Genomic DNA, 12,572 nt, shown 5'->3' on the forward strand with positions numbered 1-12,572 from the left:
TATACACTGCCCTTTCACCTCTTAACCTCCAAGTGCGTGCGTGCGTGTGTGTGTGTGTGTCCTTGTGTGTGTGTGTGTGTCTGTGTGTGTCTGTGTGTCTGTGTCTGTGTGTGTGTGTGTGTGTGTGCGTCATATGCATGGGTGTGTCGTGTCCCTGCATGCATCTGTAATGACCGCAATATGTTGCATGAACAACCCTGTCCCTCTGCGCTCTCCTGCCAGGCAAACACTTTCGGATGTGTCCGAGTTTTCTAAAAGGAAGCTCTTGGCAGAAGATCACGCACTCTTGCAACTATATGACCCAGTTTCAGTCCTGACATCACCACAGTTAAGATGCTGAGGGATATTATGCATAATACACGCAAAACACACAACCATTTAGCCAAGTCTGCTACATTGCACGGAACGAAGCAGTTGCCATGTCCCAATCGAATAGTACACTTTATCAAATCTGCAAGTGTACTGGTGCTCGCATAAGTGTTTCATCAAAGCAAATAATCCCTAATGAAATTTGAAAAAAAGACAGTCCCATCGTTAATCCAGTCTAAATCAGTCGGTCTGGGAGCCTAAATTTAATGAGTAATTTAGAGCAATGCGGCACTACACTCATCTGTACCCATGCCTGTGATCCGTCCTATTTCATATCAGCTACAAGCAGGGGAGGAGAGACAAAGACTGCATCTAAATGTATCTGACTGGGTCTAAGTGTGTCTGACTGTTTCAGAGTGTTTTCTAACCTGGTAGTCATGCTACATCGTGTTATTGTGTCATGATCAGAGGGTGAAGGAATATGCACTGATTGATTGAAAAAAATGGAAGAACATACAGAGATGAGAAAGTAAGGAAAGAAGGAAAGGGCAAAGGAGGAAATAAAGAACAAACAGCAGAAGCAGGAGGGGAAGGAATGAAGGCAAGGAATAGAATAGGAATGAAGAAAGGGAAGCATGATAGAATACACAGAAGAAACAAATGAAGGAATAATTAAACAAGGAGGGATGCAAGGAATGAAGAGTGGGGGCAATTAGAAGGGTAATGAAAGGGTCAAGAGACATATAGAGGCGTAGAGGTGGCAAGGAAAAAAGACAAGTAGGGAATGAAGGGAAGAAAGGGGGGAAAAGTGAGAAACAGGGTGCAAAAAGGAAAGATGGAGCAGGACCATCAAGTGAAGGAATGAACAAACAAAGCCCAACGACTAAAGAAAGAAATGGAGGGAGGAGAATTCAAGATATATCAAGGAATAACGAGAAGAGAGAAACAGGAAGGCAAAAATAATCGAAGGAGGTGAGGGATGAATGTGATGGGAGGAACAAAAAGGAGAGAGTAGACAAGGAGCGATGTGGGAATTATGATGGGAAAGCTAAAAAAGGATGAATAACAGAATAAATAAAAAATAATCAGGATTTAAAATAGAAGGAAACGAGAGAAAGAGAGAAGGGGATGGATAAAAGATAGGAGGGATGTAAGGAAAGAAAAAAGAAAGCAAAAAAAGACTTTCAAGGGACTTTATGGGTGAGGGGTCGAAATCAAAGAGCTGTCACTCCAATGTGACTTCCAGTTGAGCCTATGAATGGATCACTTGCTTCACCACCATCCTCTCTGACCTGCATAACAGCCACCGATTAACACATTGTCACATCTGATGCCAACTTCATCCAGCACCAGAGGGAGGGTGGGCATAGTGATGGCATGTATCAGAGACAGACAGAAAGACGGACAGATAGTGAGAAAGAGAGAGGAAGAAATTAGGGCTACAGCTCCAGTACCATGAGCCAAACATTAGGTTGTGTGGGCGGATGCTGTGAGAGGACAGTGACAGTAGGTGTGTAACTAATGATGCCGCCCCATAATGAGGACAGCACATCCACTCACACTTTTCTATTGCATGACCCTGTTATTCCCCTGTGGATTTACAGCTGATGCACATTTGTATGCATATTTAGAAGGACAGAAAGATTAAGAGAACAGTATAAAAAAAACAAGAAGATTCAGGCAGAGACCAAACGCTCATATTTCATTATTCATGACAGAAATAGACAGGGAGGACAGAAGGGAGGGAGAATGACAAGATGAAGCAAATTAGACATAAACAAGGTAGGAAGGGCTAGAAAAACACATTACCTTTTGATGTACTCTGGTGAAACGGCTCATTACAAACCAGAGCAACAAAAGAAAAGTACTAAAAAAAAACTCCCTCTGACACCCACACACACGCAGGCACGACAGCAAGAGAATACAAAACAATCTACAGTGGCCCGCGGAGGCACAGTTGACATTTTAAAGCACACAGCGAAAGACAGAGACCGAGTTAGGTAGACAGAGAAAGAGAAAAGAGGAATGAAACATTTGGGCATTTTTCTGGCCCAGTGCACTGAGGATATTCCAGGATGCAGGAAACTCTTTATACTCCTTCTCCCTCCAGGCCTCAGTCTGCCTTTCAGCTCCCCCCTTAATACTCTCACTCTCTCTTATCCATTCACTTTCTCAACATCCCTCCCCTTGCTGTGGATTTATACCCGCCGCCTCCAAATTCCACTCAGTTATTTTCGTTTTGGGTAATTTTGTATTGCGCCGATGTTTATTCATGACCAGGGTTCTGAGAGAGAGATAAGAAGCCAAGTACTGAGCTGGCCCCCGAGGGCTTCGAGGGCTCAGAGTCAGTCTGCACACACACACACACACACACACACACACACACACATGCACATAAACACTACTGGATCATACAAGCACATGTTTGCATTCACACACATTCTAACCCTTCATCAAACGAGGTTTCTCATCCCATAGATTACAGAGGGAGGTGTTTTGCGTGTGAAACGTCACACTAATGTTATCAGATTTAGACTGAGCCGGCTGCCTCCCTTTGCTGTTTCTGTTTGTAAAGGAGAAAACTATTTTCTTTTCTGAGTTGTCAGTACCAAAACATGTCTGACCCTCATCTGTCAGCAGTGTTTATCATGATGTCATGACACACACACACACCTCAAGGGAGGCTGTGTTTCTTTTCCAAACCCTGCCCCTCCTGCATGTAGTCGTTGTGTATATTGCTTACTTGGTGCTTCTGTGTACGGAAGCGTGCATGAGTGTGTAGACAGATTTGCAGTTTAAAAGGCCACAGGGAGAGAGGGAGAGAGGGATGAGAGACGTGATGCGCAGAAAGTGAGCGGGAGACGCAGAGAAAATGAGGCTTTTGTGTCTCACAGTGGGTTAAAATCCTTCTTATTGTCTGCTCCCAAATCTTCTCAGTGACTTTCTCCAAATGCCAAGACAATACACAGCAATCTGATCCCTTTCTGTTTCTCTCTTCTGCACCTTTTCCATCTTTCCAAATCTGTAGAAGCTAGAGATGAAGTCTGAGCTTGTGCTTGCTATGGGGGTGACTGCAACTCCAGAGGAGGAATAGGATAAGTTGAAGGTTTAAACCATGTTTTTAAGAAATCTCCCTATTGTTCTTCTTTTCTCGACAGTGACGAGGACATATGTGGATGTCAACAGTGGTGTAGTGGGGGCATGGATCTATTACTGAACAGGGCCTACGGGGCACAGGCCCGCAGGGGCCCATAAGACCCGAAAAGAGACAAAAAAATATTATAGGGATGCCCAAAGAACCACGAAGAGATGCTAAATGACTGAAAATAGACACAAACGATCACATAGACCAAATTAATGACAAAAAAGACATGCAAAAGTAATAAATATAGATGTAAAATGACGGCACAGAGAAACAAAACGACATTGAAACGTCAAATGCAAAACTGAGTTGAAAAACAAGCACAAAAACAATCACAAACGCATACAAAACCACTAAAATGGACGTGGAATGACCACAAAGAGAAATGAAATCACCACATTTCAGAATATCATCTGAAAATAAGTACACAATGACCACAAAGAGATCCTATGTAAGCAGAGCAGGGGGGGCACATTGTGCTCCCATGGATGAACTCCAGTTCCCCATACTTACAACTTAGGCTACACTAACAACCAAATATTCACTTATTTGGTGATTTGCAGGTGAAAAGAGGGTAAAAATGAGTTTTTTTAAAAGGCTAGTTACTGAAATGTTCTTAAATCAGTATTAACTAACATGAACTTTAACTTCCAATCACATTTAGTCTAGTTTTAATCTAGATGTCTATTGACTTTTCAAAGCATTGCTCATTGGATGTTGACAATTCTTAAAGGTATGTTAACCTATTTCTTTAACCAGCTTATTACTATGAGTGTGTGTTGTTATTTTCAAACTTTAACTGTGTATAGCCATAAATATATGGCTGGAACACGAGCACCACCTGCTGGATGCTGGGTTCATGTGCAACATATTTTGGTTGAGGTGAGGATGCAGATGTGAAGGAATCATGTGGGTCAGAAAATAATATGCGACTCCAAAAAATAGTTTAAATGCGTCAACATTTTTTTTATCGACTGTGAAATTCGGCCGAATAAAACCTTCCGAATGTATCAATGCTCAACTCAAAGAGGTGCTTGAGGCTGTGAAGCCATTCAGAGCCTGAGGTTATTTATGTAACAGAATGAAAACACATCTTGAGAAGTCTTGACATCGAGCCTTTTCGCCGCTAGATGGAGAAGTGGGGCGGGGAAAAAAAGCCCTGAAAGAATGGTCCTTTCTCCTCGAGTAGGAGATCTGGATTTGATCCCACTTTTTAGGCTGCACGTACACCGCTCTTCTGCAGCCCCTGAGGCAGACTGCCTGGTTCCTTGCACGTCATATGATAAGGCTGGAGGAGAGCCAGCAGGACCCCCGTTTGGAGAGGAGGACCGATAACTCAGTCGACGCGCTCAGCCAGGGCCCCCTTTATCTCCACAAGGCAGGGAGGCGTATCCTTTCGCCTCTCCCACTCCCCTTCACATACCACTCCGACTCTCTCTCCCTCACCCATACACTAACTAGAGTACAACCTGCACCAGACGACGCCCCGCCGCCCATGAGATTTCCACTGAGGGCACAGTCAAGTCCGTCGTGCGTCTTTTTCGCTCGAGAGGAAACCATTGGGGTCCTATTATCGTCGGGCTGCGCGCTCAGGCTGCCCACGGCATCACCTCGGCAATAACAGAAGGGGTGCCAGCCAGAAGAAGAGGGAGGAGGAGGAGGCGGAGGAGAGGAAGGGGTATAGAGTATTCAGCTCAGAAATAAACAAGAAAGGTACCCTGCTTTTTTTTTTTTTTTTTTTTTTTTTGGAAGACGTCCGTGGCGGGAAGCGCAAGAGATCTGCAACTGAGTAAGTCATGATTTACAGTGTGCGGTGGTGGTTGTGCCTGTGTTTTCCTCCTGATGACCTGCTTTTTGGTGGTTCATCCAGCGGCTGGTTGTGCAGCGGCGCAATATTTAAGCTTCCAGCATCCTTTTTTTGACTCGGACAGGAGGGGATGACAGTGCGGGACAGAGGGATGGAGACAAGGGGCATTAAAAAAAAACAAATATGGAAAATATTAGCGGTAGCTTTCTGTTCTAGTGCAATCTCTTACTGTAAACACGATCGGTGCGTTTAAAGGTTACTGTAGAGGCGCAGCATCCTTCGTGGGACATTTAAAATAACACGCTCGCATTCAAGTCAGGCTCTGGTTTGGAGGTGAAAAATACAGACGCATGATCACGTTATGTCAACAGTCTTTATTACATGCCCGGAGGCCCGCTTTACTGTGGTGTACATTGAAGCCATGATGCAGCCAGGCCGACAGGTGTAGCGGGGCGACGTGTTTACGCGAATGCCTTTGATGATCCGTCATGTAATATCGATCTGCTTTTGCGAGGAGAGTGTTTCAGGATGTCTGTTTTTGCCTCGACGGTGAATTTCCTGTGGCGCCAGCCGTGCATGGTCGTCACTGCTTGGGTGAGAGAGAGAGAGAGAAAGAGAGAGAGAGAGAGATGCTGACAAGGTATAGGCTGTGGAGGAGGAGAGCAGAGTAAGAGGGTATTCTATGGTGTGTTGTGATGTGAGCAGTCTGCTCCAACATGGCGCGCATGAGCTGAAAAACCTTGGCCATTACATACTCGTGTCTGGAATTTTAACTGTGCAATGGACCAGGCAGTCTGATTTTTTGGGGTTGGATAGCAGAGAATGAGTCTGTGCATCCCTAGACTGCCTGAGCACAAATGGATTTTTCTGCTAAGCACAGGTTGCCACTGGTTGATAGGGCCTGGCTCCTCTGTCCTCTCAGAGTATCATGTAGGCCTGCGTGTATCATCTGTTTCTATCCCAGCCATAGAAAACAACAATATCACTCTGTTTTTTTTGTAATTATGTTTGATCACAGCAGGTGACACCGGACAAAGAGTGTGTTTTTGTTTGGTCTTGTGTCCATTGTTTCTCTCCAGGGTATCGGCCCTGCGAACAAACGTCACCGTCGACAAGACCACTAAGTTCATGATGGCCAGTGTGTAAACATCACACGCCCATTATGTTCCTGAAAGAATTGATGTGAGTCCTGGGAGTTCAGACAGGATGTCAGCTCTCTGTTTGATTCATTGAGACAGTGACACCTGTTTGACTCTTCTTCTGTGACCGTTTCTTCTTAGGTGACTTTAATCAAGACATCTCATCCATCTGTCAAGGTGTGGACATGCGTGTTGATGTCAAAAAGGATTCAACGTGACTTTTTTTCAAGTTCTTCAAGATAAGCATGAGGAATGATGTGTTTTGGTTTAACAATTAGAGAAAAAAGTGTTGAACACTGGCAACATTTTGGGCTCTTTGTTGCCGTTTTCTCCACTCTGTCACAGCTATACTTCTAAATCTAGCCCCCTAAAAAAGCACAAGATAGGATCATACTTCTGATTAGGAGTCTTAAAACAAAACACTTTATAACGCCCTCTTTTTCAGGAAACAGCCGAGAAAACGACTGTTATTAGAAATCACAGTTTCCTACGGATCACGCCCTCTACTGTGTTAGATTATATTAGTCTTCATTTTCCAACATAGTGGAATTGTGTCCTTTTATAACCAAATAAACAACACAAAAGCACTACTTAACGAATCCTAATCCTAAGAATACGGGCAGTTATAACATTACATTGCCTTTAAGAATCCCAGTAATTGACTGAATACAGACCATAAGTGAAGGTTACTTATTTTCACTGGTACAAATACAAATAAAGGGGAAAACGGCACATACTGTATCTGTGTTTGTTGTCTGTTCTGTCATTTTATTGTATGTTCAGTCGACCGTAGGCCTCAGTCTGCCTGTGAGTGAGCTGAAGGTCTATATCCGGTCGGCTGCTCTGTGTTGTGTCAGCGACTGGCAGTAGAGCTGACAGCACTTGTCCTGTCCGCCCAATCATCATGCGGCATTATGAATCTGACTCTGGACAGCCACATGTCTGTGCTCTCGTGTTTGTCTGTGTAGCTCTGTGTGTGTTTTTTGTGTCTGTCTTTGCATGTATGCCAGAAAAAAAGATTGTGTGTGTGTGTGTGTGTGTGTGTGTGTGTGTGTGTGTGTGTGTGTGTGTGTGTGTGTGTGTGTGTGTGTGTGTGTGTGTGTGTGTGTGTGTGTGTGTGTGTGTGTGTGTGTGTGTGTGTGTGTGTGTGTGTGTGTTGATGGCCTGGCAGGCTGGACACTGGGACGGGTCTGTTTTTACCTATTTAGATTGGGGAAATGAGTTGGTAAGCGGAAGGTCATTTATCCTAATCTTGGCCTGACAATGAAAAATTAGGTGTAACGTGAATGACAACACTCTACTACCGTCGTACTACAGTCAAAGTGTCCGTCAGTGAACTCGAAAACGGAACTCATGTTAAGTGAAGGTGTGAAACTGTTGCCAAAAAGAGCGCACTCACTAACTGCCCTGATAAACAGTTTAAATAGACCAAGGACATCAGAATGACATTAGAGTTTTGTTGCTGATAAGAATGTAAAAAACACTCACTCACACTACAATTAAGTGTCACTGACACCAATATAGTGGCTATAATCCATATCTTTATATCAACAATGGATCACGTTCCTGCATGTGTGTGAAAGTGCCCGCTCGTAGTGAGAAACCCACGGAGAATTCGAACCCATTTAAGCGTCTTTCAACCTTTTTGCTTTTTCAGCCTGCAACTTTGCTGTTTTGGTTCAGTCGCACAGCTTCCATCAGCATTGTTTCTAATTGCATCAGAGAGCCGTTCTCATCAGAAAAGCTCAGGTGAACCCATGTAAGCTACGGGCCCTGCAGCAGACGGATAAAGTTAGCGACTTGCTGGTGAACGTAGTGCACTATTTAGCAGAGTCAGGTCAGATATTTTCCATTTAGGAGTTAGTGGAGATCAAAACAGAGCTAAAATAAGTCTATTTATATATATATTTCAGGTCAAACCCATCTCCGTATGTCAGCTTAAGTTGCTCCGTATCTGCTGGATGTGTAAATAAGCAACTGCTTGCTAACGTTTTCATCATATCAATTCGCAGTAAAAGTTGGTAGTGTGTCTTGTGTTTACTGCTCCACTGCCCCCAGGTCGTCCAAAAAATGCTTTTGATACAGGTTTAATCAAAAGGGGGTTAAAGGTAACTTCAACATTAAAAGTGAAAGCAAATTATCTTATATTTTTGCTTTTAACATAGCACAACTTCCACAAATACATGATTGCGAGCATTTTATTGGCAGAACTTGTTGGTTTCACATCATTATCAGATGGTAGCAGGCCTCTCACGGGTTCACATCCTGCCCTGAGCCAGTTGCCCCAGAGTGAAAGATATTGCTAATCATCCTCATGACCTTGCTGTCATTAAGAACCCATGCAGTTGTTTTGTGCATGGTAGGCAAATGAATGTCATGCATTACAGAGGCCCTTACAGTTACTGATTTGTGCTGAAAAGATGGTATTGTAGGGAAATAGAGGAAGTAGAAGTGAAAGCTTCTCAGCAAGCATACAGATAAGAAGTAACATCTGGGCTGATAGTGAAGTGAGATGTTATTTGATAATGCGATGAAATCCACCTTGCCCTTTTTGTCTCCGTGTTTTTTTTTTCTCGTTCCATTTATCTCTGCCTCCTCTTTTCCTCCTGGATAGTCACTTTTATTTCCTTTTTTTCTGAATGTCTCATTACAAACCCCCCCTCCTTGCTGCTTTGTCATGACAGATAAGGCGAGAGGGGATTTGTTTTTTTCACTCTCTTCTCAGCAGATAGTCTTCTGATAAATTGTGATTTTTAGCCACTAAGTCACTTTAATCTCAAAATGTACTCAGCAGTATGTGTGTGTGTGTGTGTGTGCGTGTGTGTGTGCGTGTGTGTGTGCGTGTGTGTGTGTGTGCATGTGTGTGTGTGTGTGTGTGTGTGTGTGTGTGTGTGTGTGTGTGTGTGTGTGTGTGTGTGTGTGTGTGTGTGTGTGTCTTATGCTCCCCTACTGAAACACGCGCACACCCATGCGCTCATATGACGATCATCAGTGTTGTTGCACAGATGATATCAAAAGCACTATTGATGAATGGCAAAGAGAAATGTATCCCTCTTTTTGAACTGTAGATAACCTGATACTAACCACACACACACACACACACACACACACACACACACACACACACACACACACACACACACACACACACACACACACACACACACACATCTGCTTTAAGGGAAAAGAGAAGAATGAATAGTAGGTTTTGTCCCCTTATTAATGAACCATATTTTTTTTTATAATCCCAGAGGAGATCACACAGGGTGATACTGGACAAACACAAACATACTTAGCACAAACAGTTCCTGAGCCTCTTGAGGGCCTTAAGTGGATATTGGGATATTGCCATAAGGGAAGGCCACCTTTTGGCCTAATGGTTCCTGTGTAAACGTTGAGAGCCATAGTCCATAAGTCCATAGGCTTCCTATATGCAGGTAGATAGAGTCTGCTGATTGACCAGAGAGCACACCGGGACACAGGAGACCGTTCACTATAGAAATTGACTGTCCGTAAATGTAAAAGCAATGGTGTCAGCAGTCATGGTGCGGCTGATGCTGTTACATTGTTCTCGCAAAAAGATGCAGACTAAGGAAAAAGTCAAAAGGTAGCACCACCAACCTATTTATGCATTCTAATTCAACTCTGTTAACTTCTTGATATCCATTTCACCCTCAGTAGTGACACAAATAGGCATTTATAGCTTATATGTGCTACATTTTGTAATCTACCAACAATAAGGTGATTTCTTTCTAATAAGCTATATCCATGGGTCAGGACATTGGGTATTTGTCCAAGAATTTTTATTGCAATGTCTATACATATGAATTCTGATTAAGGCGTGTGACAACATTTCCACAAGCAACACATTGTCACAAATTCTGTCAGTTGTGTTTATTTATTCTTGCCCGTTCTCCATCTCTGTCCCTCTTCTCAGACACATTTCCACTTCCGCATGCCCCTCTATTGCTATTTCTCTACATCCTCCAGACTCCCTCAGACTTTTCCACCTGTCTCAGTCACCTGACTCCTACATATAACCCCTTTCCCGCCATTCCTGCCATTAACTGACCTGCTCCATCCACCTTTTCCCTGTTTCCCTCATTAGCCTTGCAGCTAATAAACCAGCTCATTCCCCACACATTTTGCCAGATTGTCTAGTTTGCATCCACCCTATAGGGTTTCATCTGTTATTCGACCTTTCTAACTGATTGTTCTCTGCCTAACCTCATTGGATAAGTTGGCCTGTTTTGACTGCCTTCCTGGTTTTGGATCCGTGAACATCTCTGAACGTGTCCGCTTTCTGAGTCGCACTTTTGGGTTCAGGCTTGCTGTTAGTTCTGAGCTGTTACACACACTGTAAAAAATCAAGTTGCCTTAATGGCTCTCAACATGGGCTCAAAACCCCTAAGGGGGGCGCCAAAAAGATCACAGCGGGTGTGCGAGGCTTTGTCTGCTCTGAGGTTGTTAAAATTAGATTTGCACATATATCTAAACTCATAATAACACACTTACTGCGTAATTTATAAAAATAGTTTTAAAAAGCTCGCTCACAAATATCGGACCACTTTGTAGGCCTTTTGTCAGGTCAGCTAGCTGCTCCTTGTTTTTGCTGCAGTCAGAGCTTCACTATTTTATTAATGAAACAAAAACGTATGTGATGAACAGCTGATCATAACGTTGAAATAATTAATTTAATGAGACCTCCTCATTTCACAACAAAACCTAAAAAAATGTGCTGTGTAGTTAAACAGGTCAGATAAGGTCCAGCCAGAGACTCGGGGGAAATGTGTCACTGTGTGTGTGTGTGTGTGTGTGTGTGTGCGTGCGTGCGTGCGTGCGTGCGTGCGTGTGTGTGTGTGTGTGTGTGCACTTGCATGTGTGTGTTTGTGTGGCAGCTTTGGGGAGGCAGCGGCTTGTGTGAAGTGATGGCGCTTGCTCCTTGTTAAACACTAAGAAGTCCGCTGGTGCACGGCACATTTATCAGTTTTTCAGGGGCATAATTTACAGCTTGTTCCACACATTCTATGAATAAGTGACAGAGAGCGTTAAAGCGACGCAATAGTCTGATGCTTACATGCTGTTAGGACACGGTGTAATGACAGCATGAAGCCCCACAAAATTAAAAGACACCAGAAAACAAAAAACAGGATGCAGGGGGGCTCGGCTTTTTTTGGATACAAGTAGAGGGGCTTCAAGGAAAAGAGGTTGGGAAACGATGCTAAAGGGTAATAGCAGGGAGATTGACCCCTTTTCTCAGATTCATGCCCTTTTGTCAAGTTCCTCCGTTCTGTGACTTGTTGCTGGCTTTGTAGTAGGGCTGCAACTTATTATTTTATCAATTAATCGCCCGATTATTTTCCTCAATTGTTTCATCATTTAGTCTGGAAAATGTCCGGAAACAAGTTGAAAAATCAACCTTGTAGATTTTCTGTTTACTAATCACATATGACAATCTGTCCTAATTTGATTAGCTTGAAATGCTTGAGTGATCAACAAAACGGTAACATTTCCGACAACTGCCTAATCAGTTAGCAAATGCTTGTTGCAGCACTACATCATAGTATGATTAGTGCATGCATCCCTCTCCTCCGCAGGTTTTATTGTCATGGACCTTTTGTGTAATCTCTTCCTCTTCCTTCAAGCTTTTTCGATGTTGTTATGCATAACCAAAACTTTAACCATGATGGTTATTTGTCAATTTATATCTCTCCATGTATCCTGTAGCTCACGAACTGCATCTGTTGTCTTTTGGGGGATTTTGCTCACTCCCTGCTCAAAATATGCAACTTTAAAATCAGAACAGCTTGTTAGATAAAGGCCTTTATATCACTCTCAGCCATGGTGGTTGACGCTCATCACTTTTTTTATCCCCAAATCTGGGTTTTATGAGCAGTGAACAAAACTGCAGGATTTTAAACGTCCCAACAAAGACCTATCTCTCATATTACTTAGTCTGCATAGATGTCTACAAGTTGGACCTGTGTTCTGACCTCCATGTTGTGGCTGTAATCAAAAACTCATCAATCAATAAAGTGTCACAAGAGCTGCATACTTGGTGTTCATTGATATATATATATATATATATATATATATATAAATTAACAAGCAACCGCACCATGACTGAACAGATTTGCAGTCAGTGTAAAGGTTTATTGTTGTGAAAGTAATAAAG

The 12,572-nt window shown here is 43.1% G+C and overlaps 1 protein-coding gene across 1 annotated transcript in view; it reads left to right on the forward strand.

Moving 5' to 3' along the window:
• Window positions 1–5,024: 5,024 nt before the first annotated feature.
• Window positions 5,025–12,572, forward strand: part of palm1b (paralemmin 1b) — a 26,589-nt gene continuing 19,041 nt past the window's right edge. Inside the window, exon 1 of the mRNA XM_083924145.1 lies at window positions 5,025–5,240. The gene's annotated coding sequence lies outside the window, so the exon portion shown is untranslated. The remainder of the gene's footprint in view (window positions 5,241–12,572) is intronic.

Source organism: Echiichthys vipera, assembly GCF_963691815.1.
Source record: "Echiichthys vipera genome assembly, chromosome: 12".
NCBI lineage: Eukaryota > Metazoa > Chordata > Actinopteri > Perciformes > Trachinidae > Echiichthys > Echiichthys vipera.